General features: G+C 44.1%; 1 protein-coding gene across 4 annotated transcripts in view; it reads right to left on the bottom strand.

Annotated features, from left to right (window-relative positions):
• Window positions 1-24,433, bottom strand: part of LOC134966338 (Golgi integral membrane protein 4-like) — a 504,615-nt gene that overhangs the window by 98,885 nt on the left and 381,297 nt on the right. The gene's annotated exons all lie outside the window — the stretch shown is intronic.

Genomic DNA, 24,433 nt, shown 5'->3' with positions numbered 1-24,433 from the left:
TATATACTTTTCAAGGCGTTGCGGTCCTCTTGCGATGCCACATAAACGATAAGTCAGAAAATTTATATTTTAGGTGCTAGCAACCAGAGGCTGATGATCGGAAGAGCAGCTATTATAGTCATGATTTTAGATGCTTTCTAATTAGGATGTAAATAAGAGGAACCCTTTCTTGCGATTTCTGAATGGACAAATGGAACAGTGAAGACCAGACCAATGCCTCATCTACAATAACGTACTATGCAATATAATGTATATATATAAATATCTATAACAACGAGTCATAATAAATGTCAATATCCCTTTGCTGCCTGGTTTTTCAGGGCTACTGTAGATTTGCAAAACATACAAATACGGGGGCATGGTACACGTAACCCACTGAAACAAATCAGCAACTACTGTAGCAATGCTTGGTTTAGTGTAAGACACGCATTCAAGTCCATAAACCAGTAAGAAAAAAATACAGTAACTCCATCACTAACATGCAAAACAAACACATACAAGATTGTATAACTGCTATTTGCTTTCATAGACTGTTTGTCTAGATGGCAAAGTGAATAGTGGAAGGAGTGAAATCATCATTGTAAAGTTCTGCTCTCTCTAGGACGGGATCGGTATGAAATACCTCCAATCAAAATCCCGACACCAATTGACCGATGGTCAAAATCCCGACAAGGTCAAAATCCCGACATGGACAAAATACCGACATTTAAAATACCGACAAGGTCAAAATACCGACATGTAAAATGCCGACAGGTCAAAATACCGACATGCGGTTTTTGTTGTTTTTGTGTGTGTATGTCGACATAAGTCAACATGGTCACCATATAAAGTGTACCGCTGCGCTCGCCATGCTTCGGGCACGGTGCCTCGATGCGCTCGGCACACTATTATATTCCCCCTCCAGGTCCACTGGGATGGTAAAGTATGAACAAGTCAGTTTCAATTAAAAAAATCATGAAAAACTAATGTCGGTATTTTGACCTGTCGGCATTTTACATGTCGGTATTTTGACCTTGTCTGTATTTTAAATGTCTATTTTGTCCATGTCAGGATTTTGACCTTGTCGGGATTTTGACCATCGGTCTATTGGTGTCACAGTTTGTACATTGACCCGTGGTCGTACGGCAGATAGGTAACAAGTACCTATACGCTGTGCGATTGGACTGCGCGTTTGTGGGTGCAATATATACAGCGCAACTTGATACCCCTTTTACGAGCTTTTGCGTAGAACCGCGGTATCAGTAGTGCGGTGTAGAGCATACGCAAGCGTGATTTGTGTATAAGTGTATAGGGAGTTTTTCGCTGGTCTCTCTCAGGAAAATCTCCAGCGGTGTATATTCACTGGAATAGGTAAGTCACCCCTAAACACTACCAGTGAATAGAAACCAGATAGGGGCCTCACTGGGTTCGCGGTGGTCACTATTGGAGTGAGTCGTGGTACTCAGCGGAGGAGTGGGTGAAAGCGCTCTAAGAACTTTCACCGTCTATTCGTATTGTGCATTGGGGATTGCGTAAAAAAGAAAAAGTCTGCGATGGGATCCAATTGCACAAGCGGTGGACGTTTTGTAGCCAGGGTTCAGGTTGAAGAGCTGCGGCCCAAGGGGTCAGCGAGGTTTGTTATGTGTGGTAAATATGGATCACACACGGAAGACTTTTTGTCTGAATGGGTACGTATGACTGACAAAGATAGGGTACCATTCCCTAGGGTGGGCAGCTTTGAACCAGAGGTATTACAGAACTTAAGGATAAGGATATGTATGATAAAATCCAAGAAACAAAGGATTAGACATACAGATTGTTTAAATTTATGGCAACAGGAGGGGGATGTGCAAAGGGAATTAGCTCGCGCAGCAGGTTCCAAACCCAGCGGGAAAACAATGGCGACCGCACCACCACCATATATTGTGGGGGAGAAAGTGGCTACAGACAATGGTACATTGGTACAGGATAGGAGAGTAATTGATAAATGTACTAACGCTAACCCTTGCCAGTTGTATCCCATTTTAAATTTTCCCCAGGACTGCGAGCAGGAAGATGAGCCCAGCACGATATCGGCACTCTCTCTAGCAGCCACCATACAGGACATTCAGGTGGGCACGGCCCAACCAACAAGAGCAGTAGTCAGGCCCCCTAGCGGAGGGATAAGTGAGGTTGTGTCCACAGGTAAGTACGGTACCATACATTATGCAGAGACAATAGCTCCCCACATTGTAAAATCAAACCAGAATGATGTAATTGAATTAAATCCTGTCAGGGTGATTGCAGTCCCCAATGGGAAGACTGACGCTCAGGGAGTCACTCCCATCAGGAACATTGCCATGCACTGTCCCTGGTCCCGAGCAGAGTTAAGGTCAATTGTCAGAAGTTCCCGATCCCAGAAAAGATCTAGTCGCATGCCAGAGGTTCATTAAAGAGTTAGGTAACGCCAACGAACCCACGAATAAAGATTGGCGAACAGTGCTACGGGTATGTTTACCCTCAAATATTGACCCCGCAAAATTCATAACTGATTGTAAGTTAGACGCAGAAGTACCTCTCACTGATGAATACAATCAGGAGAATGTACGGCAAATCAATCTGCAATTAGGAGTATATTTCCCTACTGTTGTCAAATGGAATAAAATCTTTTCCATATGACAAAAGGAAGGTGAAATGGCATCCGAATATTTCCATCGAGCACTGCAGGAAATGTCTAGATACACTGGGATAGAGGACAAAAAAGATAATGCGCATCACAGGGAGGTAGCTGTTACTTTATTAATGGACTGGTTAAAAGAGGCATTAAGAGCAAGGGTACAGACCTCTCAACCAAACTGGAGAGGTATCTCGGTGGCTGCATTGAGAGAGTCCGCTATCGAGCACGACAGGAACATCAGTAAGCACAGGGAGTCTCAGGGAGAAAAGCTGATGACAGTGAGTATAGACGCACTTACCAAAAAGCCATATCAGCCGAAACCCCAGAACCCTGATAGTAAGTCACGTATAGTAACATGCTATGCTTGTCACCAGGTAGGACATTACTCGAGGGAATGTAAGAATAAAGGTACACATAATGTATACCGACCCGCTAGACCAGGATATGAACCACACTACAATGCACATAATTGGGATCAGGGACCACTTAGGAGAAATTACGAGCCACATGCAGGGGAAACAAGGAGGTACCCACCAAGGAGAGACTGGCAGGCCTCCGAAAATTCTCAGCTACCCCCCCTCACATATTGTAGCTGCCAATGCGCTGCGGGAGGGTCTCAACACACAATAGGGGTTGGCCCACACCTGTAGTCTGCAGCCAGTGAAGTTGATTGCTAGCTTTGGTAGTGAACCTGAGGTAACGGTTGATGTAGCTGGTGTACCATTACCTTTTCTCGTAGATACAGGGGCGGCCAGGTCAGTGTTAAATTCAACGATAGGTATAAAAACCACGGGTAAAACAATTTCGGCAATGGGGGTAACAGGAACTGTGCAACAATACCCTTTGAGTAGACCGGCAGAGATTACGATAGGGCCTTTGCAAACCAAACATTCTTTTCTGCTGGCTGCATCGGCTCCGACTAATCTACTCGGCAGAGATTTATTGTGTAAAATGCGGTGTGTCATATACTGTACTCCTGAGGGATTCTTCTTGGATATACCTGGGAACCACGCTCAAGAAGTACAAGATATATTAGACACCCCTCAAAGGCTAATGTCGCATTCTACTGTTATAGACAAGTGTCCATCAAAGGTAGAGGAAATGATCTCACAAATACCGGGTTCCCTTTGGACCAAAGATGGACAAGACACTGGATTGATGGCGAATGTAGCTCCAGTAGTAGTACAAGTAAAAGATGGTAGGATAGCTCTAAAAATCCCTCAGTATCCTCTGAAGCCAGAGGTAGAATTAGGAGTGTACCCCGTCATAGAGCGGCTGCTACACCAGGGCATCCTAGTCAGGACGTCCAGCACCGCCAATAGTCCCATCTTCCCTGTGAAAAAGAGTGGGGGGAGGGGTTACAGGCTAGTGCAGGATCTAAGGGGGATAAACAAGATGGTTGAGAGCCAATTCCCCATAGTGCCCAATCCAGCTGTCATCCTCATGCAAATTCCCTCTACTGCAAAATTCTTCACTGTCATTGACCTCTGTTCTGCCTTCTTTTCTGTCCCTCTGCACCCTGACAGCCAATACCTCTTCGCTTTTACATACAGGGGAGTACAGTACACCTGGACTCGTCTCCCCCAAGGTTTCATTGACAGCCCGAGTATTTTCTCCCAGGCCTTGCATGACTGTTTACAATTCTTTCAACCTGAGAGTGGATCGGTGCTAATACAGTATGTCGATGACTTATTTTTGCGTTCTGACTCACTCGAATCGTCTATGAAAGACACAAAACAGCTTGTTTCATCTTTCCCAAACGGGACACAAGGTTTCAAAGGATAAGTTGCAGTTGTGCCAGAGCAGGGTAAAATATTTGAGACATTGCTTGACTCAAGGACTTAAGACACCTCACCGCTGATAGAATACAGGCGATTCGCGACATGACTCTGCCACAAACTCAGCAACAGATCCGCACTTTCCTTGGAATGTGTGGGTACTGCCGAAACTGGATCCCAGGGTTTTCTATACTGGCTTTACCTTTGCAATGAATGGTCTCTTCAAACAAACCAGAATGGGTCTCGCAAACAGATGAGTCCGAACTGGCATTTGAGAGACTCAAACAGTGCCTATCACAGGCACCTGCATTAGGTATGCCAGATTATGAGAAGCCCTTTGAATTGTACGGTACAGAAAGTGCAGGGTGCGCGGCAGGCGTTTTAACTCAGAGACATGGTAATGCCAGCAGACCGGTAGCATACTATAGTGCACAGATGGACACTGTAGCGCGGTCTCTCCCTACTTGCTTGCGAAGTGTTGCAGCGATAGCTTTGCTGGTAAGTAAAAGCGAGGACGTAGTGTTAGGACATGACCTGACCATTCATACACCTCATGCAGTATCAGCCTTACTGAACTCAGCCCAAACCAGACATGTCTCATCTGCTCGGTTTACAAAGTGGGAATTATCACTGATGGCCCCGGTAAACATCATCATTAAGAGATGCAGCTCACTAAATCCTGCAACTTACTTGCCAAGTGTGCCTGGACAGGCACAAAGGGTGGAGGATGAGAATAATGGTGAAGGAGGATTTAGTGCAGATACTGATACGCATGATTGTATGGAATACCTGAATCAGACTTTCACAGCGAGACCTGACATCAGTGGCAACCCACTGGAAGGAGTAGACTTCACCTTCTACACTGACGGCAGCTGGCACACCTGTAGTACATGCGTCCCACATAAAGACTTCTAACAGCGATACAGGAACCAGACAGAGTAGCTGTTATCAAGTGCAAAGCACATACTTACAACCAAGACCCAATATCACTTGGTAACAGCTGGGCAGACGAAGCTGCTAAATCAGCAGCCAGCACCCCCATACAAACGAACATCACATCACTGATGACATTTAACACGATCAACACACAACAATTAATTGAAATGCAAGATTTGTGTTCTTTACAGGAAAAGGCAGTCTGGAGGTCAAAGGGGTATGGCCAGGAGTCCTCAGGACTCTGGACAGGTGGACAGGGTAAGCCAGTGGCCCCCACAGCATATCTTCCAAGCTTAGCTGAGGCGGCACACGGTCTGACTCATCTGGGCAAAGAGGGTATGTGCAAGCTGGTAAGAGCCTACTGGTGTGCGCCAGGATTCTCTTCTCATGCAGATAAGAGAGCAATGACATGTTTTACTTGCTTGAGGAAGAATATTGGAAAGTCAATACCAACAGAGCCATCCCATATCCCTCCAACAGACGGACCTTTTCAGGTAATACAAATCGATTTCATACAGTTACCACCCTGTAGGAATTTAAAATATGTGTTAGTTTGTATTGATGTATTTTCCAACTGGGTAGAAGCGTTCCCTGCTGCCACAAATACTGCTACGTTCACTGCAAAGAAAATTGTGCAGGAATTTGTGTGTAGATATGGTATCCCTAGAATAATTGAAAGTGACAGGGGTACCCATTTTACAGGTGAAGTCTTTCAGGTCATGTGCAAACTGATGGGAATTAATACCAAACTGCATACTCCGTACCGTCCACAGGCGAGTGCAGAGGTGGAGAGAGTGAACAGCACTATTAAGAACAAGCTGAGCAAATTAATGGCTGAAACTGGATTGTCATGGCCAGAAGCTTTGCCACTAGTGTTGTACAGCATCAGAACCACTCCCAGGTCTCCCCTTAACCTATCACCCTTTGAAATTCTTTTGGTCGACAACCTCATGTAATGATAGACCCCCAGGATGATTTGAAATGTAATAATGAAGTGACTGTGAAATATTTGGTTGGGATGAGCCAGCAGCTGAGAAATCAACAAAGAAATTTAAAGCTGGTGATTCCTGACCTACCGAACAGTAATTGTCATGACATTGAGCCTGGGGATTATGTGATGATTCGAAATTTCTTACGCTCAGGTTGCCTCATAGACAGGTGGGAAGGACCATATCAAGTCTTGTTAACCAGCACAACAGCATTAAAGGTCGCCGAAAGAGAGACTTGTATCCACTCGTCCCACTGCAAAAAGGTCGCTGACCCGGAGAGAACTCGTGACAAAGAGCAGAGTGTAGAGAACCTCGTATCACTGGAGTGTCTGTTCTGGGAAAGTTGAGAGGCAGGACTGTTGAAGGGCATCTGAGCACAGAGAGTAACAAGATCTAGAACGGTTGTCGTACCATTTACTTTTTTCACCTCCCCCTGCATTTTCCTTTCTTTTCTCCTTCTTATTTTCCTCCATTCCCCTAACGAAATTGATCGATCACAAGAGACTGCGTTTCGGGTTCTGTTAATAATTCTGGTTTTGATCAGGACAGTTTGTTTTGGTGAGGGTCCCAGAGAGGTCGAGCAGGGATCTGGAATGGGTTCTGATGGCGAGTATGAATTTGTAGGATCTCAGTAGCAGCACATCACTTTAGTAAAGGCTGGCATCAGTAAGCGCTCTGGTAGTCAGGGAGCTCGGAGGCACTGTGAGGGGTTATTGTCTGATGAATATTGTATTTGTAGGAATTGTGAGAATATAGTTGAGGATGGGTGCATCCAGAGATGTCAGTCCAGCTTTAATATCGACATGGACCGTCATCCGTTGAGTGATTACCACTCACTACTGGGTAAGGTCTTAAACCAGACAGAATGCTTGGTGTGCTCACAGGTACCTCAAGGTCAGAGCAAGTCAGGATAAGTACCGTACCCTTTAGCAATAGATGAGGTACTCGAATTATGGGGTGGGAGACCGGTGGACAAGAAATTCAATATCTCTAGGCCCCCTAGCTTGAAGCTCCACCAGTATCATGTAGACAGGTCCTTATTGTGTTTTAATATTTCCAATTACCGAAAACCGGGAAATTGGGAAGTGACGTGGAATAACCAGACAATGACCTTTTCACACAGAGCTGATAGGATACCCATAGATAGAAAAAGGGATTACTCTGCGCCAAGACACTTTATAAAACCACAGTGTGCAATCTGTCATGTGTAGTAATTGACTTCAAATATATGTAACCACTTTTATATTTGGTCTATTAAAAATAACAAAATGAAACACACATATATAACATATACTTTGTAACAATAAATTACTCTCTATGGAAGCACTGTAAATAATATACAATATATTTAAAAATAACTTGTTGGCTCTGTTTGGTTGGAATTAAATTACTAAACACTGGCGTCCCAGTGTCAAATTAGGTGAAAAAAGTCCCGCAATGTAATAATGCAGTCTCTTGATAAATGACTTACAGAAATTGCAATGTATAATTACCCATGTGCTGGTTCCTGGAATGATTAAATACAGGGTCCGTTTTGTAGAATAATGCACATATGCAGGTATGCAGTATGGTATTGAGTTACCGTTCAAATGGCAAGGCACACCCTGATTGTTAACTTTGTCAGGAAGCCTCTAGGATTAATTCCACGTCACGGGCAATGAACCCCACAGCGGAGGACAATGGTGAGTACCCGATGTAAGCAGGTGGAATCCTGAATATAGTTGAGGCAGCTATGAACAGCCGTGAGCTGTGATCAGCTGGTGCCCGCTGGCTTTGATGACAGTGATAAGCCTTTACCGGTGAACGTTGCGGGATGCCGCCGGCTGTGAACACCTGTCAGAGGCCTCAAGCGATGTTATCAGCGGGTAGTCGCCGGCTGGAGCGCCCGGCGTGCAGCGTACAAAGGTGTGCTGAAGCTGTGTGGAGCAGTGGGTCCGTTCTACGGACAAGTTGGACCAAACAGAGAACCAACGTGGAGTGGGCGTCTAAGAAGTTGAATCTGATCTTTAGTTAAATCCTTAGAAGATTATAGATTCCTTTACTGTCTATCTGTATCTCGGTTTTCTTAGATCTCTTTCCTCCACCTCTGCATCCTCGTTTTCTCTGTACCTTTTTGGAGTATGATTTGACAGAGTCTTGTAAGGATTTGGATGGCGGAAGGTGTTCTGCCTGGGAAAATCCCCTGAGGGAACACTTTGATTTTCCCCAGCCCTATTTCTATCCTGGTAATCACTTCTAGGCCTAGTGGGTCTGAACTTGTACGCCAAATAGCCAAAAGTGGGAGGTATTTCCGGTATAGGTATACTCGTGGAAGCAAGACCATGTGGGTTGGAAAAGTATCGCCAGGGTATTGTGCTCATATCATCCAGCCTGATACTTGTACTGAGCAGATGGGAGAACTAGGGATTGGTTTCTTTACTTGGAAAATTTGTAGTATGGTGATGTTATATTTTGTCCCCTATGTTCTCCCAGATGATGCCTATTTCATATCTGAGAGGAAGGCGTACAAGTGGCTTGCCCCGAGCTCAGAGGGATTGTGTTACATTGGGAGAGTACTGCCAGAGGTCATGACCATAACCCATGATAAGATGAAAGACGTTCACCGCAGTGCTCAGGCTCCTTATACTTATACTCACTATGAACACATCATCAAGAGACACCTCATAGATAGGGCAGAGCACGCAGCCTCTGATTTGATCCACGAATCCACCGGGATTCAGTTCCTTCTCGCATTAGACATCACCCGTACTGCCAGAGGAACTATAAATTATAGGTATATCCATGCGCTAGCAAACTTGATAGATAATATCACTGAGATGTATGATGACACCTTCAGGTATACGGGAAGGGAGTTACAAGCTTACAAGAAGAAACTGATTCAGCACAGAATGATCCTTAATTATGTCACAGCCGTGACAGGTGGGTACTGTGTTACTCTGGCAACTCAATATGGTGTGCAGTGCTGTACATATATCACGAACAGCACTGACGACCCCACGGAGATCATCGATCAAAAGATGGACGATATCTAGCAGTTGAAGTGGGAGTTCAGGAGGAAGCACAACCTTACCTTAGCGACTGTGAGTAATGAACTGACCGGCTGGGTCTCATGGTTAAACCCACCCAACTGGTTCTCAGGTTTAGGAGAGTGGGCTCAGAATGTTATTATGAGTGTGGGGTAGTTTCTCCTTTGTATCCTGGGAGTCGTCATAATTATTGGTTCGATATTTAGGTGTGTTGCGGCGCAAGCACGGCACAACTCTGATGAGTCTAAGGAGCGAGGGCGCTGTTATAGCAGCAGATTTAATTTATGACACATCCATAGAGACAGCGTTATGATAAGGATTGCAAATGAATTCCATGGCCTGTTTCTTTCACCCGTTTTTCTTTTGTCTCCCCCTCTGCCCAGATACATCCATCCGGAAAAAGATGTCAGCCCTACCCAAAATGTTTATGTGAATGTATTTTCATATATGTGTCTTATCTTCATCTCTGCAACCTCCAGTTAACGGCACACATAGTCGACAGGTGATATCCACATATACTAGCACTCACATATGTTTCCCCCTACACGTATCATCAACTAAATGTGCACCCCATTTGTTGGAACAAGAAGCCGAAAAAGAGCTCGGTAGTGTTTGTTGGCCCATTTACAGACCCTTAATACGGGATGAGAAGGATTTAATGTATACTTCGCAATGTCTCGAAGCTTATTACATATACGGCACGATGATACATGCCCCTCAGACATGGATACATACATACATGCTTTTTACTATCCCACTAGATCATATATTTCCCACCTACAACTCTCCCCCGACCATCCAAACTTCTGTAGATATTGTATAGATATTTTTCGGTTTAGTGATTAGATAGTGGCAGTTATTGGTGACTGCCAAAGGGTGGACTGTCAAAGTCGAAAAATATTGCGTACACACATCACGTACAAACTACACACAGATGGCCTCCGTGCGCGTACTTGCTCTGCCATGCCTGCGCATATTCGCAATTTGCGTATGGTCGCTCCCGCGGACCTGCGTATCAGCGCGTGGTATGAGTATTTACGGTAGAGTTTGTGAACGCATGGAAAAGCCATCAAAACACATTACATAGTTAATCCAAATAGTGCACATTTTACACATAGCCTCCCTGCACCCCAGCAGCAAGTTACAGCAGTTTAAATGGTTTTAGAACAAAGGGATTCACCTTTACAGGATAGGAGGGGACAGACTAAGGTTATAAGGTGGTGTTTGGTATCCAGCTGTAGAGTATTTTAAGGGTAACATTCCGGTGTTGGTCTGCAACAGATCGCATGTTCCTGCGGATAGTTATGTGCAGGAGCAGAATATAGATATAAACTGTATTTACTGTACATTATGTATGCGGCGGGAATCCAGAGGAGACCACCCACAAGAGCAGTTGGAACAGACATCGCCTCCCTATTCAAACCGACCTTTGACCTCTCCTGTACTGTAAATGACCATCCCTGTGTCCAATGGACAAAGAGATTACAGTATCCATTGTGTTAGGTTTTGGAAGAATTGTATAAAGAGAGCCTGCTGCAGGCCTGGACAGACACAAGACTCACAAAGTTATCTATCAGATGACTGAGGACCAGATTGGGTAGCGCGGCGAATCCAATCACGTATGTACCACTGACTGTAGCCATTATTCTGTTGTATTGTATTGTATATATTGTAACCCCCTTTCAGTAATAATATGCTGTGGTGTCGGAACCCAGCAGTTTAATTACAATCTGGTGTCGTGTCTTCCTTTCCCTGCTAAGGTTTAAAGTGTATTATTATCGCATTGCATAGCTGTTAAAGGTTTGCGGTGTATCTCTGGGTGTGTACGCACTGTGGCCCTCATTCCGAGTCGTTCGCTCGGTAATTTTCTTCGCATCGCAGCGTTTTTCTGCTTAGTACGCATGCGCAATGTTCGCACTGCGACTGCGCCAAGTAATTTTGCTATGAAGATAGTTTTTTTACTCACGGCTTTTTCTTCGCTCCGGCGATCGTAGTGTGATTGACAGGAAATGGGTGTTACTGGGCGGAAACACGGCGTTTTATGGGCGTGTGGATAAAAACGCTACCGTTTCCGGAAAAAACGCGGGAGTGGCTGGAGAAACGGAGGAGTGTCTGGGCGAACGCTGGGTGTGTTTATGACGTCAAACCAGGAACGACAAGCAGTGAACTGATCGCAGATGCCGAGTAAGTCTGAAGCTACTATGAAACTGCTAAGTAGTTTGTAATCGCAATATTGCGAATACATCGTTCGCAATTTTAAGAAGCTAAGATTCACTCCCAGTAGGCGGCGGCTTAGCGTGTGTAACTCTGCTAAAATCGCCTTGCGAGCGAACAACTCGGAATGAGGGCCAGTGTGTACTTTGTACCGTCAGCGCAGCGTTTGTGCGCAAAGTCCGTACACAGTACGGGACTCTTTAAGCCAATAGCGTAAAGAGTACGTAAAGGGTGTATTAAGTATAGCGGCCGCAGCGGCTCCATGGTAAAGTGTATTTAAAGTGTGTTTAAGGTATAGCTTTCATCCCTGTATATAAATCAGCATTATCAATTGTGTGCATACCATGTACCTTTCTGTTTCCTTTGAAAATGTAATATACATTCATTTTAGCTTCACAGATGTCTTTATTGTGTGGCCCAGACAAACACATGACATTAGAGTCCTCGCAAATTCCGACGTGTTCAGCCTAGCAAAGAGCAAGCAAGGTGGCTAGCTTTTCCCAAGAGAGGAAAGAAAATATACTCATTTTTCAGATTGTATCACCTAATATTCAACTCATGTGTCATAGCAGGTAATTTGTGAACAGCCCATGTTCTACATATTTTATAAATGTAGCTGTCAGGTGTGGCAGCACAGTGTGTGTGATGGTTAGCATTACATCCACTTCCCAGCTCAAATTTACCCACCAATGTATCAATGTACATGCTGTGGCATCTAACCCTAAATCATTTATATTAGAATTACGTTGTGTTTGAGGCCCTAGTAAGCACGTATAAATTTGGCTGTGGAGAATGCATTTGGCCGCTTAAAAGGACGTTGGCACTGTCTGATGAAGCGCAATTATGTGGACCTCATGGTCATGCCTGGCCTTGTAGCTGTATGTTATGTGTTGCACAACACATTGTCGTTTAGGAAGGTGCAATTTCTGACACAGAGGACTGTGCAGAACTGTAATTTGGGTACTCTCCACCTGAATCTGTGGACTGTGGGGGTAAAACAGATCTGATCGTAGATCAGATACGATCAGTTTCTCAGACATGCACAGGGAAATTCCACCTCACATGTCTGGCTCTGCCCCACTCCCTCGCACGGGTGCAAAAGCATCACACGGCAGAGATACTTTTGCACTCGCTGAGTGGCTCCATGCCAGCGCAGCTCCTGCGTGCTGGCAGGTGGCTACCGTCCGCGTTCTAACACAATTGGCACGCCCCCCCCCCCTCCAACGGCCGGTCAATCAGCAGAGGCGATCGCAGCCCTGAGATGCTTTCAGCATCTCACTGGGCTCCCGGGGCGCGAGTGCACGCCGCAAAGGGCTTCAGACTGAGATCGCTGCTGCTGCAGCGATCAAGTCTGAAATAAGCCCTATGTTGGGGACCATAGTTGTAGTGCAGAACATATCCGGCCTGCTCGAACAGTAAACCTTCCCTCGCTACTGACATAACCAAATGCAAATGTGTTGTTTGAAAAAAAAATAAAACTGGTTTATTTAGGTTCAACCAGTGTAACCGCTTAAAATGTTGTACTTCAACACACATTAAAAGCATTGTGCCTGGCCTGCAGAAACCTGTCTAGATGAGCGTTTTGTGCAGATTTTGCAGTGTCCATTTCCTGTAATTTTTCAACCAGGACACTAGTCATGACTCTGGCCGTTTGCATGTTTTTATTTGGTGCCTTCCTCTTTGGTGGAACTGTATATAGTGAGGAGGGAGGAGGGAAGAACCAAAAACAAACATTAGAATCTGCAGTGAGCGTATATTAAATAGCAGTGGTGATAGCAAACGTGTTTGTGGCTTTCCCCCACCTGCACACTAACTACACTATGCTTTTTAAAAATGTAGTTTGATCTGTACGAGGTGTTTTTTGTGTAGACTGGACAAGTGTGCCAGTGGAATAGTTACCTTGAGCACTAATTGATTGCCATGGGCAACTTCTCCACTGGCACACTTCACTGTTTTCACTGCTTCATCCATGTACCCCAATGTGTTATGCGTGTTTTTTAATTTTATACTTACTTTTCCTACATAAAAGCTGGGGTCTGGGTATTTTGGGGTGTCCCAATGGCACCGGCCTGTGTCTCATAAACCATCTTGATAGCAGAAACCCTGTCATCATGGCCCCCACGATCAGCAGCGACGATGGACATGCTTCTGAGGCTACCACGCTGCTGGCGGGTTCTGTGGCACAGGCCTGACTACTTTCACCAGCTGCTAAACTGAATGACAGACTGACAGGTATGTACAGTGCTGTGTATCTGAAAACAATAGTATGCAGATCAAAGTATTTCCAATCTAGGCAGACAGCACCACTTTTATTTCTATTGTGGTCATGGACCTTCATAAAATGTTTCTGTAGTGCTGTAAGTTTATTAACCACCTGCTGCTGTGTCCTGTGGAAGTAGCGGGATTCCAGTATCTTAGCATCGTCTTTGACTGTGCCTGTCATTTGTCTGTGGATTTCTTCCTCTCCTCTGATTCTGAGCAACTCCCTCACCTCTTCATCAGTCCAATTGGACATGGCTGTAGTATTATTAACCCCTTTACTGCAGGAATGCTGCCTCTGCTGATGTCTGCAGTGTGCTGTCTGTAAGTCCAGGGCTCTGGCTGCTGACATCTTTAAGGGAAACACAAGAACATCCAACAGGCTGCATTTTGCAGAGTCCTAGGTCCCAGGTCACAGCAGAGTCCAATCCTGGTTGAAATGCAGGGTGGCTCGAGCTGGGATACTTTTTTTTTTTCAGCAACGCTCTCACACTGCACCTCACCTCTGACCCGGCAATAACACTGGTTATTTTGGCGGTATAAAAGGGGTAAAAGTAACCACCTGGATGTTCCTTTTATGTAGTGATAATTTTTTGCCCACATTCTTTATAGAAATAGAAGTGGTGTAAACACAACACGGAGCATCCTTTAACCTGCACACTTTTGTTTGCTGCTATTTCAAACATCTGTTTTTTGACCACTAGAGCTATACACAAGATTTGTGGCTGCCATTTAGAATTGAAAATATAAACCCATATTATAATTATGGAGAAAGCTTCAGTCATAATTCATAGATGTATGTGACATTTCTAATACTCACTAAAACTTCTAATAAGGAAAACTGGAGGTGTTGTCTATAAACACCAATAAGATTGCAGATATTATCTAGAATGTGCTAAAGGATAGTTTGAATCCGATTGGATGTAAGGAGCAACCCTCCCACTTTTCCTGTTTAGAGCTTTTAGCAAATGTAACCTCAGGCTGGTGAGTAATTTGTGTAGAAGTGCATTGTGATGGAGCCTGTATCTGAGTACAACCAAGCACCCTACTGAACCTGGCCTACATCCAGCTAAGTGCTTAAAAATAAAATCATAGGACTAACTGAAGTTTTAATGAGAGATCATGAACAGGAGATGTACTACCCTGACGTGTGAATTCTCATTAAAAGATGTAAGGAGTCTCCCACAGGGCTTCCCAATGCATTGCTTCTACTCCCTGTAGTTACACTAAATTAACATTTGGAAGATTGGCAATAGATACTCAGAAATCAGACATAATGCTGAACTGAATCACCTGCCAAGTGTATCAGTATTTCTATAAGCCAGTTACATGGAACTGGCCCGTACAGCTTATAACACAGCAGTATGCGTATGTAACCAATCAGAGAGGTGCTGAACGGAGGGTACAGATGAATACATTGGGGGTAATCCTACAAACAATGACAGAGGATAAAAATTAAAACGGAAGTTACACTTTTTCATAAAATTATTTTCAACTGAAGTCATTTTAACAACCTGGAAATGTAATGTATGTCATTATGGTAGAATGAGGTAGAATGGATACAGTTGGAAATCTAAAGCTAAAAGGAAAGTGAAAAATAATTAAAAAAAAAAAACTCTACAAAACAAAATAGTTCATAGTTAAAGCGAAGTTCATTTGAAGCAGTGATATCTATTGTAGGCAAAAAGTAGAAAATACAAAAAACTATTTCACTGTAAAAATAAAGGTGGTACATTATATAAAATGCAGACCGACAATGTATTTGGGGAGCTCAATACCGTGTGCGGACCCTTGGGTTTTGTTTTTCTATTTTGGCAAATCCACCCTCACGTGTTTTGGTTTAGATTTGGATTTCTAAATTAGATCTAAAATCATGAAATTTAGACCTATTCTTATTTCTGCAGTCTTATTAATAATTCCCCATATTTCCAGTCCATTCTGACCACCTCCCAGCTCACAATATTGTTCACCAATATTGGCCAAAATGCGGCTGGCTAGCCCACACAACAGAACAGCGGCACAAACACACAGCAGCTATAGCACACCTATGAAACATTGCAGCACAGCAGTGGCAGACGGAATAGCAGTTTAATAAACTATACGACCACTTAGAAAGAATGTTTTCATTAATCAAGAGGAGGCCCAAGTGCAGTACAAGGAAATGTAGATGTATTATGTAGTGGCAGGTAGGAAAAGCATCGATTGATTAATTCATTGAAATTTATTAATTTAGAAAATGTAAATTAAAGAGGAATACAATATAGATAGCCAAGGATTCCCACCAACAATGGGTTTAAAGAGAAAACAAGAAAATGAATAGTTGTACTGCAGAGCTGAAAACTCCAAATCAACCTTACACTGACAAATATTAGGGCGTATATATACTAAAAGTCGATTTTGGTCAATGTCGACCGATTGTTGGTTCATGGCAAGTGGATTTTTGATCAATGTTATGTTTCAGGGTCTAAATCACACATTTACATCCTTTTTTTAAAAAAAGTATGTAAAATATCATCTATTAGTAAATGTGGGATTTAGGGGTACATTTACAAAAAATTGATCTGGGTAGATTTTTGATCGATGTTTGGTCGATTTCGTATTTCAGGGTCTAAATTCCATATTTACTAACAGATGATTTTTTTTCACCAAACATCGATCAAAATCGACTTTTAGTAAATATCCCCTTAAGAGTCTAACCTGCTGGCCATACTATCCCCCCTCCTTCTTCCTATTTGTGTAACACACACTGTAGTACATTTATGAGGTGCACCAGAGAGTCTGAGGGATAATACCATGATTCTTCTCCTAAATGTAGCTCACAAGCAGAGATTTGGGGCTTATCCATGATCTAGAAGCTTGCAAGCATTTCAGTTGACTGATGTCAATCATTTTTCATGCGCATAGTCTGAATAATACTAAATAACCTCCATAATTCTGTGTGGTTTTTTTTGCCTGATGCAGCACATTATTTCTGGTTAAAAATGTGTTGCACATTAGTAATGAATCAGAGCAATAACCGATAAAAAAAAGTTTGTCTATGCAAAAAAGACCATCAACAATGCTCCAAAAACAGTATTATACAGTTGTTATTCTTTCTAATTAAAAAGTTATTATACGCTGGCAGTCCAGCAAACACACAAGACAGCATAAAAATGAAGCATAAGCCGGTAAAGAATTGACTTGCGAGAGACAGAAGATAGTCACCAATGCCTCCAAACAATATAGCCCATAATGATAAAAAAAAAAGTAGTGCACGGTGGAATTGTCCTTGGGCCCTTCCACCAACCCATATGTTGTATATTAAAAAGGACATGAACAATTTAACAAACCAAGCAACTCAATTACATTTTTGTGGCTTGGTTTGTTTGGGTCTCCACAAACCAAGCTACCAATGAGCTTAAGGCGGACAATAGTGTTGTTATTCATCGTCACATTAGGAAAATGTCAGACTCATCATCATCCTCATCACCCTTCTCACTTATTACAATCATCGTCATCCTCACACAATATGAGCTCATCCTTACTGGAATCCACTGCTACAGAAGAAGTTTCTGTTTGTTGAAATTGGTGGCACGTCTTCCTCATAAAATTTGTATTTCATTTTAACAAACATCAGTTTTTCCACAATTTTTAGAAGTAGCCTCCTATGCCGATTGATCACAAGGTTCCCGGCTGTGCTAAAAAGACCCTTTCCGAATACACACTGGAGAGTGGACAGTTTAAGTAATCTAAACTGAGTTTGTACAAGGGGCTCCAAATTGCTTTTGTTTCCTACCAGTATTCAAAGGGACTGTATGGCATTCTAATTTGTACATTGTTATTAAAATAATACTCCACCATCCATGCTTATTTTATCAGATTGAGTCAAAGCTGTAGAGCAGTCAATAATTGTGGGCAATTAAACTTTTTTTGCCTAACCAGATGTCATAATCTTGACTCATCATTATCACCACCCTTGGAAAAGGCCATTTCTTTTCCCGGTGACAATTGGAGCAGGAGAAGCTGAAGCAGGACACATTATCATGCCATGTGCCACTCTTTTGGCACTGTCAGGATTCTGATTTTGTCTGTCCCCGGCGGGGGCGCTAGTGGGTCAGTGTTGGTGTGACGTAATACACGAGGAGACCGAAGAATAGTCCTGCGCATAGGCGCTGATATTTATTATGTCACAGGGACCACAAAGCAATTGAATAACAGGTGCAGTGGAATGCAATTGCAGTGGAATGCAAAACCAGAAATAACAGGAAATAAATATTCAAAAGTCACTGGTAACTGTGATTGAAACAAACAGAACTCCGGTAATTGTAAAAAGCACACAGTCTCAGTATAACTCAGGATGAAATAACTTTGGAAAAACAGAACTCTGATAACTGTACAGTCTCTATGAAGCACAAGTCCAGATAGCCTAACGGGCTTAAGCAGGAGACAGTCTCTCAGTCTCTCAAATAGATGTTAACTGCTGAGATGCACAGATGGTAACTGATGAGTGCACAGGTAGATAATGATAAAACACCTGAGGAGAGTCTCTTACTGCTGGTGGATTGTGGCTGGCTGTGGCTGGAGTTTGTAGTTCCACAGGAACACTGAGAGGACTTGGAGATGCCAGAAATAGAAGACTGCTGGAAACAAAGGATTGAAGACTGGAACCTGGAACTGGAAACTAAAACGGAACTGGAACTGCTGGGACCTGTAGTTCCACAGGTCCAATACACAGGGGTATCTCTGCAGACAGATGATTGCAAACAGGAGACGCCTGTTCACAGAATGTGACGTGTTGTCCAAGGCGATGAGACTGAGCCAGGAACTGGAGTTTATACACCTTGGTCTGTGATGATTGGATGATCTCTGTGAGAACACACCCTGCTGGATTAGGTGTTCAGATCAGCTGTGGGTTAGCTGAAGCACTGTGTACTCCAGGCTGCAGTAGACTGAAAACTGGAACTGGAACAGAACTGAACTGCTGGAACCTGTAGTTCCACAGTAGTGATGCGACGGAGAATGCAGATTCCTGACAGTACCCCCCCTTTTATGGGTGGGCACCGAACACCCACGCTGGAACTTGGAAGGCTGAATGTCAATTGAAGTCTCAGAAGACAATGTAGGACACTTGAGAGTAGAGGACTGGAATAAGCATTCATAAGCAGGAGTAGAATCAACTTGAAATATTCTAGGATGGAGAGAGGACGTCATCTCCAAAACTGACAGGAGTTCCTTACTTGACACACTGGAGAGAATAACACCGGGTTCGGAGGAACTGGATCGGTAGGAACCGACGGCGACTTTGGACAGACGGATGGAACTGGGATTTGTCCAGGACTACTTAAATTGACTTGAACTGAAGGAGGCGGATCTGGACAGACGGATGGGACCGGCTTGGGTCCAGAAAATCTTGAACCGGCTGGAACCGGAGGAGTCTTCGGACTGACGGATAGGACCGGATTTGATCCGAAGATGCTGGAATCGGCTGGAACCGAAGGAGGTAGCCCATCATTGGAGCCACTCAGGCTGGCTGGAACCAGTGGAGTCTTACTGGAATCGGCTGGAAACGAAGGAGGATGATCTGGACAGACGGATGGGACCGGATTGGGTCCAGAAAAGCTTGAACCGGCTAGAACCGGAGGAGGAGTCTTCCTGGAATCGGTTGGAACCGAAGAAGGTTTACTGGAATCGGCTGGAAACGAAGGAGGTAGCCCATCATTGGAGCCACTCAGGCTGGCTGGAACCAGTGGAGTCTTACTGGAATCAGCTGGAACCGAAGGAGGATCATCTGGACAGACGGATGGGACCGGACTGGGTCCAGAAAAGCTTGAACCGGCTGGAACTGAAGGAGGCTTACTGGAATCGGCTGGAACTGAAGGAGGCTTACTGGAATCGGCTGGAACCGAAGGAGGCTTACTGGAATCGGCTGGAACCGAAGGAGGATCATCTGGACAGACGGATGGGACCGGACTGGGTCCAGAAAAGCTTGAACCGGCTGGAACTGAAGGAGGCTTACTGGAATCGGCTGGAACTGAAGGAGGCTTACTGGAATCGGCTGGAACCGAAGGAGGCTTACTGGAATCGGCTGGAACTGAAGGAGGCTTACTGGAATCGGCTGGAACCGAAGGAGGCTTACTGGAATCGGCTGGAACCGAAGGAGGCTGATCCGGACAGACGGATGGGACCGGATTGGGTCCGGAAAAGCTTGAACCGGCTGGAACCGGTGGAGTCTTACTGGAATCGGCTGGAACCGAAGGAGGCTTACTGGAATCGGCTGGAACCGAAGGAGGCTGATCCGGACTGACGGATGGAACCGGATTGGGTCCGGAAGAGCTTGAACCGGCTGGAACCGGAGGAGTCTTACTGGAATCGGCTGGAACCGAAGTAGGCTTCCTGGAATCGGCTGGAACCGAAGGAGGCTTACTGGAATCGGCTGGAACCGAAGGAGGCTGATCCGGACAGACGGATGGGACCGGATTGGGTCCGGAGACAGTTGAATCAGCTGGAGTCAGAATCCGGTTAGAACCGGAATGAGTGGTATCCGAGTGTTCAGTTAGACCATCCTGGATCTGGTCCATGCTGGATGCCAACAGGGTGGTGCTCTCTGAAGACGACAAACAGGAGTTCATAACTGCATCTGCAGCACAAAAATTTCCATCTGGGAACTTGGCTCTGGATACTTCCCTTGGAGCTGAAATTTCGGTGACCCCTCCTGGGGTTGACGAATCAGACACCTCTCTCAGGGTTGTTTTCTCCAGCACCCCTCCTGGGGTTGACAGATCAGAAACTCCTTTTTGAGAAGACTCATATGCCCCTACTAGAGCTTGAACATTGGATACCCCTCCTTGGGCTGTAGACACAGACGCCCCTCCTTGGGCTGTAGACACCAAACTTTGGAGTGACCCTGACCCCACACTCTGACCACCGTCCGGGTCCATGGGCCTTGGACAAACTGTCAGGATTCTGATTTTGTCTGTCCCCGGCGGGGGCGCTAGTGGGTCAGTGTTGGTGTGACGTAATACACAAGGAGACCGAAGAATAGTCCTGCGCATAGGCGCTGATATTTATTATGTCACAGGGATCACAAAGCAATTGAATAACAGGTGCAGTGGAATGCAAAACCAGAAATAACAGGAAATAAATATTCAAAAGTCACTGGTAACTATGATTGAAACAAACAGAACTCCGGTAATTGTAAAAAGCACACAGTCTCAGTATAACTCAGGATGAAATAACTTTGGAAAAACAGAACTCTGATAACTGTACAGTCTCTATGAAGCACAAGGCCAGATAGCCTAACAGGCTTAAGCAGGAGACAGTCTCTAAGCAAATAGATGTTAACTGCTGAGATGCACAGATGGTAACTGATAATGAGTGCACAGGTAGATAATGATAAAACACCTGAGGAGAGTCTCTTACTGCTGGTGGATTGTGGCTGGCTGTGGCTGGAGTTTGTAGTTCCACAGGAACACTGGAACAGGGAGATGACTTGGAGATGCCAGAAATAGAAGACTGCTGGAAACAAAGGATTGAAGACTGGAACCTGGAACTGGAAACTGAAACGTAACTGGAACTGCTGGGACCTGTAGTTCCACAGGTCCAATACACAGGGGTATCTCTGCAGACAGATGACTGCAAACAGGAGACGCCTGTTCACAGAATGTGACGTGTTGTCCAAGGCGATGAGACTGAGCCAGGAACTGGAGTTTATACATCTTGGTCTGTGATGATTGGATGATCTCTGTGAGAACACACCCTGCTGGATTGGGTGTTCAGATCAGCTGTGGGTTAGCTGAAGCACTGTGTACTCCAGGCTGCAGTAGACTGAAAACTGGAACAGAACTGAACTGCTGGAACCTGTAGTTCCACAGTAGTGATGCGACGGAGAATGCAGATTCCTGACAGGCACCTTTTAAGATCTGGATCATTTGGAAAGAAAGACGCTGCATAGGACTGACAAAATATGTATCATATATGTTCTATATATGGAAGGAGCATGCTGTTTATCTACAAGTTGCTACATTTGATATAACTGGACCATTGATTCTTGTATAATAAGAATCTGGCACCTATTTAAGGTAACACTTAATTTTGAATGCAGACTATTCAGTTGAAATACACTATTTGAAACTGCAGCAAATACAAAATTGCTACCACCGCATATGGTCATATTGCGCAGCTCCACCTTGAATGTTTTTAATATTTTTATATATGTGTTCTATATTGATGTATGTACTGTTTATAACATTAATATTTACTATTTGCACTTCCAAGTGGTAAAAACATTTTTTATATCTTTTATGTTGCATAGGACTACCATGGTTGTCAAAATATAATGATTCAATGTCAAAATGTTGCAAACTCTTTTGTACTGCCGAAGCGAAAAAGAAAAAGAACTTGATCTACAAGACCAACATACTTAGCTGAATCTCTTCTTTCAGCATCTGTAGTTGCTTTTCAATTAGTGTAATTAAGGGAATCACCTGACTCAGGCTGGCAGTGTCTGAACTCATTTCATTGATTACAATTTCAAATGGTTATAGTAGCTTACATAAAGCCAAGAAAATTCTCCATTGTGCTGGACTTCGATAACGTGTCCCCGTTTTTCATATTTCATGTTCTGATGTGTATGCTTGGATGGTTCCTCCAGTCGCTGAATATAGAGGGTGGAATTCCAACTGGTTACTACCTCTTGCTTTAGTTTGTGTTATGGGAAAGTAACTATTCTTGCAGCCACTGCAATTTTCTATATGTGGTTGCTAAATGCCAACAATGTCCAGTAATTTTTTGGGCTACAGACAGCATCTCCTGCATGTACCGGTCATTTTTTTGAAGACTCTGAACCACCAAGTTTGTGTGTGCAAAACATAGTACGTGTTCAAATTAACTCTTAATGCTCATACAATGTTACTTGCGTTATTGGAAATGACAAACCCTGAGAAGTCTCTAAGGGGTAAATGTAATAAAAACGGAGAATTGGTGATGTTGCCCATAGCAACCAATCAGATGCTGCCTATCATTTTCTAAAAAGGCAATAGAGAAATGATAGACAGCCTATGATTGGATGCTATGGGCAACATCACCAATTCTGTTTTAGAAGCTTTAGTAAATTTACCCCTTAGAAAGGTAAGGTTTTTTTTCTATGACATCCCTGATTTTTTCCAACAGACTAGCACCAGCTTGCTTGCAAATGAGCTGGCATTGAGTTAGATACTGCCGCCAGCTATCACAACACATTTAACCTTTAGTTTGACCAATACTGCTTTCCACATAACTGTTAAGTGGATAGTGTGTACCATGGCATTTTCTAGGCCAAGAAAGAGGTTTGTTTTAAGATAGGAATTGCTATTCTGGTGAAACAGAGTAGAGATAGAATTTGGTAGTGGGGACACATGACCAAAACGAGCAGTAAAACCACTGCATTGATGGTGGATATATGATACAGATATAATGCTATCTTAGCTGTCATGGCTTCAGTGATCCACTGTGTAACCAGATGTCAGTTGTCATACTTTGCTCTACTTGCAAATGCTTGTTTCACAGTCAATTGTTGTCTAAAACTACTAGTCTTCTTGGTCTATTTGGATGAGAGAGTCACCCCCTGGAACAGCAGCAGCCCTAGCGCAGAAGGATTCTTTTTGGGAATCCGGGATAGCGGAGGAATTAGTTAGCCTTTGCAAATAGGAGACAGCAGGACTACCTCCAATCATTAATAAGGAGGTTGATGATGGTGGAGATTGAATGTGCTGATCCAAACTACTGGTAGCCGATACTGGACTGCTTGTTATTATTTTACAGGATTTTTCAGATTTTGATAAATAACTTGCATGAACTCACTGCAAATGATATAACAGGGAGGAGGTGCCTAGATGGTTAATGTTCCTTCCTCTACTAAATTTGGCCTCTCAAAAGGTGCAGATGCCCTGACAAATGTTGTTACTATTGGGGTAAAAATGATGCCACATGAAAGATGTGGATTGTTTGTTCTTTTGTCCAGGCACCACGACAGTGGGGGTCATTCCTACCTGTTCGCATGCTGCTTTTTTTCGCAGCGGTGCGAACGGGTCGGTTCTGCGCATTGCGGCCGCCGCGCATGCGCAGAACCGACCCGTTCGCACCGCTGCGTCACTGGGCCGTCACTGGGCAACGACAAGAAGAACGAAGAAAGTGATCGCTGCCGCGATCGCAAGAAATTGACAGGAGGAAGGCGTTCCGTGGCGTCAACTGACCGTTTTCTAGGAGTGGTGCGGCGAATGGAGGTGTGTCCAATGTCTATTCCGGGACCTGACAGGCTGAAGACATCGCAGCAGGTAAGTAACTCCAGAGCCACTCAAACTGCACAAAATGTTTTGGCATAGCTCAGCTGCACAAGCGTTCGCAGCCTTGCTATGCAAAAAAAAAAAACCCTCCCCCATAGGCGGCGTCTAATTGATCGCACGGGCAGCAAAAACTTGCTACGTGCGATCAACTCGGAATGACCCCCAGTGTCACTCTTCTTATATTCACTGAAGAACTGCTACCCCTGGTGACTGACTTCCTTTGAAACAAACAACAACCTCCTCCTAAATTTGAACAACTTCTTGACCAATAACTTCATCAATATCCTCATTAGCATCA

This window comes from Pseudophryne corroboree, chromosome 10 (genome assembly GCF_028390025.1).
Source record: "Pseudophryne corroboree isolate aPseCor3 chromosome 10, aPseCor3.hap2, whole genome shotgun sequence".
In the NCBI taxonomy this organism is placed as follows: Eukaryota; Metazoa; Chordata; class Amphibia; order Anura; family Myobatrachidae; genus Pseudophryne; species Pseudophryne corroboree.
This window is presented reverse-complemented; position numbering and strand designations above follow the sequence as displayed.